This window comes from Mandrillus leucophaeus, unplaced genomic scaffold, assembly GCF_000951045.1.
Source record: "Mandrillus leucophaeus isolate KB7577 unplaced genomic scaffold, Mleu.le_1.0 Scaffold233, whole genome shotgun sequence".
NCBI classification, from domain to species: Eukaryota; Metazoa; Chordata; class Mammalia; order Primates; family Cercopithecidae; genus Mandrillus; species Mandrillus leucophaeus.
This window is the reverse complement of record NW_012102399.1, coordinates 4,709,290-4,714,947: the sequence shown is the minus strand read 5'-3', so window position 1 is coordinate 4,714,947 and position 5,658 is coordinate 4,709,290. Positions and strand designations below refer to the sequence as shown.

Sequence of the window (5,658 nt, the reverse complement as noted above, 5' to 3'; positions counted from 1 at the left end):
GATTTCTTGAGCTACTGAGACTTTCACAGGTTCACACTGCAGTGTAACAAGGCTGTCTACTCCCTTTTGCTCTCCTGCTTAGGGGCTTTCCATAAGGCAGAGGCTTGCCAAACCTCGACACTGTGTGTTGAGTTTTCATCTCAGTATATGACTAGGACTCCCTGCCTTCAGCCCCATTCTGTCTATGTAAGCAATACCAGAGAACCTCCATACTCTGGCAGCTGGTAAATTTCTGTCTAAGATCAATTTCCATCTATGTTGAAGTTATGATAACTCTATTCTTTCCTAAAGCTGTGGGGTTGAGATAGATGGATCCTCTCTGATCTAGCCACTCCTCCTAGGCAGCAGCACAAGCATTTTGCCAGTCCCAAGCATCTTAGGCCCTATGCCAACTATCAGACCTGTGTCATGTTGGTGTTCGAGCACCTGCGCCTCAGGATATAGAAACCCCCTTCTCTTTCTTCCAGTCCTTTTCAGATCAGAGTCCTTCAACACTAAACATCTTATTCCTCTCCTCCTCCTCCATAGAACCTGAGGGCCCATCGGTTAGAGTTTGGCAGTGGAAGAGTCTCAAGGCATAAAAAGGTCTATTTAGTTTCCACAGGGTTGAGGACGACCCTGCCATAGAAACAGAAAAGGCTTCCAACTCTTTCTGGGAAGTTGATGTCTTTCCTCCTCCCACTACTGCCCAGCCCTCCAGCCCCACTGCAGCCCAGGAGAGGGTCCTTCTGCTACCACAGCAGAAGGCAGGGCACAAGTAAAGGCCCCAGCAGCCCACTCCTTCAGTTCCTGAGGAGATAGCCTTCCACAAGTTCTATGGTTCTTTCTCCCCTTTTGTACCAAGCTTCAGAATTTTCTGCCTATTTTTTGGAATGGTAAGAGTGAAGTCAAGGAAAAATAATAATAAACTAAGAGAGAAGAAAGGAAGTCAGTCCTAAACAAAACACCAAGAGAACTCAAGACTGTAGATGTGAACATATTTAATACCACTGAATTGTACACTTAAAAATGGTTTGAATGGTAATTTTTGGGTTTTTGTTTTTTGAGACATAGTCTCATTCCGTTGCCCAGGCTAAAGTGCAGTGGCACATAGCTCACTGCAGACCCAAACTCCTGAACTCAAGAGATCCTCCTGCCTCAGCCTTCTGAGTAGCTGGGATACAGGCATGCAACACCACACCTGGCTAAATTTTTTTATTTTTTGAAGAGATAGGATCTTGCTATGTTGCCCAGGCTCTTCTCAAACTCTGACCTCAAGCAATCCTCCTGCCTCAGCCTCCCAAAGTGCTAGGATTATAGGCGTGAACCAAAGTGACTGTCAATTTTATGTTTTGTATATTTTATCACAATTTAAAAAAAAAAGATTGTAGAAGCACAACCTGTAGTCGGAAGGAGAGGGGATAGTTGTCAAAAATTGTTCCAAGTATATGTGCCAGATCTTCTAAAGTGTAAATCAATTTGTGAATATTTAATCCTCTAAAATACCTTTTTTTTCTTTTTTTCTTTTTTTTTTTGAGACGGAGTTTCACTTTTGTTGCCCAGGCTGGAGTGCAATGGCACGATCTCGGCTCACCGCAACTTCTGCCTCCCAGGTTCGAGCGATTCTCCTGCCTCAGCCTCCCTAGTAGCTGGGATTACAGGCACGTGCCAACACACCTGGCTTATTTTGTATTTTCAGTGGAGACGGGGTTTCTCCATGTTGGTCAGGCTGGTCTAGAACTCCTGACCTCAGGTGATCCACCTGCCTCAGCCTCCCAAAGTGCTGGGATTACAGGCGTGAGCCACCACGCCCTGCCTAAAATACTTTTATGTTAAATGAAATTGTCTTGTTATGAGCCAAAGGCATCTTTTCTTCCATCATTTTTGTTGTCACCAAAACAACATCCTATAAGCTTAGACTCCAAGTCTGTCAGCTATCACGAAAATTATAGGTTCTAGGATAAGGTTCCTGATGGTGTTATTGCACCAGGCCCAGTTTGTAGAAGATAGGTTTTTGGTCTCTTCGTGCACACATCACCTCAGATTATACTTAGGCTTGTAGAGCTGTAGGAAAATTACAGACTGATGTCTCTTTAGTTTCAGATAAAAACACGGCACAAGCAAACCACTCTCAATAATCAAAAAGCATTCCTCTGTTTACACATCTATTTTGTGTAGATATCAACTTGTATTCCAAGAACTATAAATTGTGCCTGTAACCGTGAACACATACATTTTCTCTGTTTAGCTTAATATTCTGGTGGGATCAGCAGGTACTGATGGCAATTTCTATACTTCTTTAAACATAAGCATCAATCAGGGTACAGACTGTAAGCACTTTGAAAATGCCATACATTAAGAGACAAGAACTGCTTGAGGAATCACAAATATTTATTCTACAGCAGGTCTTAAATTCAGCTTTCTTCTGACCTGGGCTGTCTGCTGAAATCTGCCCTGCACTCAACACTTTAAGCCCATTCAATTAGAAGCCAGCTTTTCATAATTCCAGGTAGCAGTCCCCCTCATTTTCAAATGCAGAAAAATTCAGACAGAAAAACCAGAGAAATGTTAAGCACTTGAAATTCTATGGCTGATTGTATGAGTCTACAACGGACATAATGGAGGTTTGGAAAGTGTTCCTGACGGCAGCGTGCTGTGGAGAGCTGCCGCCTAGAAACCACGTGACACCAAGGGAGCCCCTGGACTTAGGAACACACTTTTGTCTTTATTCACAAAATCACTCATATGTTTTGAGTTTTTTAAAATAAAAACAGCATATTCTTTATTTTGCATACTTTAAATTCAGAACAAAATGAACAAACAATAAAACCACAATATGTAACATCCAATCCTGTTGTCAGAGAAGGGAGGGAATGGGGCTTGAGGCCCTTGTTTCCTGCCTTAGTCACAAGGACAGGAGAGGAAAAGACACTAGACATTCGCAGAGGGAGCCATGTAGGACAAGACACTCGAGGCTGTGGTGAGAATCGTGGGGACACTATATGAAGACCCAAGGTATAAATTCTTCATCTTCTTCTATGCGAGACGTATTCTCATTGCCCTCAAAACTGGAGAATCTCATCAGGAACTGCAGCACTGGGTTCCTCTGCTGCCACTTCATCCTCGATAGACCTAGCCTGATCCTGTGGTCGATCTAGTTGGAGTGAGTTTGGGGATCCTCAAGGAAGAAGCCAGAAGAGAGCAGCACGGTTTCAAACAGCAGCACCATCAGGTCCTTGACTGCCTTGCTGTTCCTGACAACCTCAGCCTTCTGCTGCAGCATCTCCACAATGGGGTGGTTGGAGTTGATCTCCAGGTGCTTTTTGGCCATCATGTAGCCCATCGTAGAGTTGTCCCGAAGTGCCTGGGCTTTCATGATCTGCTCCATATTGGCTGTCCAGCCACAGGTGCTGGTCACAGTGCAACAGGGTGAAGACACAAGCCTATTGAAGATGGTCACCTTCTCAACCTGTTTATCTAGGATTTTTTTCATGAGCTTGCAGAGGTTCTCAAATTTTGCCTTGTTCTCTTCCATTTTCTTCTCCTCCTTATCCTCAGGTAGCTCCAGACTCTCCTTGGTCACTGAGACCAGGCTCTTCCCATCAAATTCCTTGAGCTGTTGCACACAGTACTCATCAGTGGACTCAGTCATAGAGACTACCTTGAAGTCCCGCTTCCACACTCGGTCCACAAAAGCAGAGTTGGCCACCTGCTCTTTGCTCTCACCAGAAAATTACCCATATGTTACATCCATGTGTAACTTCATTGTCCAAGGTTGAAATGAAATCATGTGATTTGAATGTTTCCCCTTCAAAATTCAGGTGCTGCCAGTGGGATAGTATTAAGAAGTGGAGCCTTTAAGAGGTGATGAGGCCATGGGGCTCCTCCCTTGTGAGTGAGATTAGGTGCCCTTACAAAAGAGATTGACAGAGGGAGTTCATCCCTTTTACCCTTCCACCTTCAGCCGTGTGGGGAAACAGCACTCCTCCCCTCTGGAGGAGACAAAAATGAGGTGCCATCTTGGAAGCAAAGACCAGCCCCTCAGCAGACACTGAAACTGCCAGCACTCTGATCTTGAACTTCTCAGCCTCCAGAACTGTGTGAAATAAATTCCTGTTTTTTATGAATTAGCCAGTCTCAGGTATTTTGATGTAGTAGCATAAAACAGACTAAGACCATGATGGAAAAGGTTTATTAAGCCATAAATAATTGTACAGATGCCAGTAATCACTAATATTTTAAACTATTACTTAGGGTTCTACAATATTTTAACCTATTTTCTGAGATATGGAAGCTACACTTTTCTTCCTCTAAAACTTGAGGCCCTCAATGGGGTGAGGAAAGGGAATTAGTGACAATCAATTTTGTATCCACAGTACTAAATGATGCCCAACACAAATAACCCATTAATTATAGGCAAACCTCAGAGATATTGCAAGGTCAGTTCCAGAACACCATGACAAAGTGAGTCACACAATTTTTTTTGGTTTCCCAGTCATATAAAAGTTATGTTTACACTATACTATAGTATATTAAGTGTGTAAGAGCATGTCTTTAAAAGTGACCATACCTGTGATATTATTTGATATGGTTTGGCTCTGGTCCCCGCCCAAATCTCATGTTGAATTGTAATTCCCAGTATTGGGAAGGGACCTGGTGGGAGGTGACTGGATCATGGGGGCGGGTTTCCCCCATGCTGTTCTCGTGATAGTGAATGAGTTCTCATGAGAGCTGATGGTTTAAAAGTGCGTGGCACTTTCCCCCTCGTTCTGTCTCTCTCCTGCCACCATGTGAAGAGGTGCTTGTTTCCCCTTCACCTTCCACCACGATTGAAAGTTTCTGACACTATCTCGAGGTAGATAGTGTCAGAATTAAATTAGAGGACACTCAGTTCGTATCTGCAGCAGAATTGATTGCTTATGTTTTGGTAGGGAGAAATCCCCCACATTTGGTCACAGAAGTTTTTTGTGTTGATTGTTGTTGTGTTTTGAATGAGAAAAGAGGAAAAACATGGTTTGAATTTTTCCCTACCTTAATTAAAAAAATTTTTTTTGCTAAAAAATGATGATAATCATCTGAGCCTTCAGTGTGTCATCATCTTTTTGCTGGTGGAAGGTCTTGCCTTGATGCTGACGGCTACTGATGATCAAGGTGGTGTATAAGGTGAGAGTGACTCTGGCAATTTCTTAAAATAAAACCACAATAAAGTTTTCACATTGATTGACTATTCCTTGACTGAGTTCTCTGTAGCATGAGAATGCTATTTCATAGCATTTTCCCACAGGAGAAATTTTTCCTTTTTAAAAAAAAATTGTTTTCGTTTTTTTATGTTCCAAGGTACATGTGCAGAATGCAGGTTTATTACACAGGTAAATGGGTGCCATGGTGGTTTGCTACACCTATCAACCCATCACCTAGGTATTAAGCCCAACGTGCATTAGCTCTTTTCCCTAATGCTTTCCCCTTCCCCCACCCTCTCCCAATAGGCCCCAGTGTGTGTTGTTCCCCTCCCGGTGTCCATGTGTTCTCATTGTTCAGTTCCCACTTGTAAGTGAGAACATGCGGTGTTTGGTTTTCTATTTCTGCATTAGTTTGCTGAGGATAATGGCTTCCAGCTTCATCCACGTCTCTGCAAAGGACATGATCTCATTCCTTTTTATGGCTGCATAGTATTCCATG

General features: G+C 43.1%; 1 pseudogene; it reads right to left on the bottom strand.

Moving 5' to 3' along the window:
- Positions 1 to 2,977: 2,977 nt before the first annotated feature.
- On the bottom strand, positions 2,978 to 3,709 carry LOC105541120 (annotated as a pseudogene).
- Between the last annotated feature and the right edge of the window lie 1,949 nt (positions 3,710 to 5,658).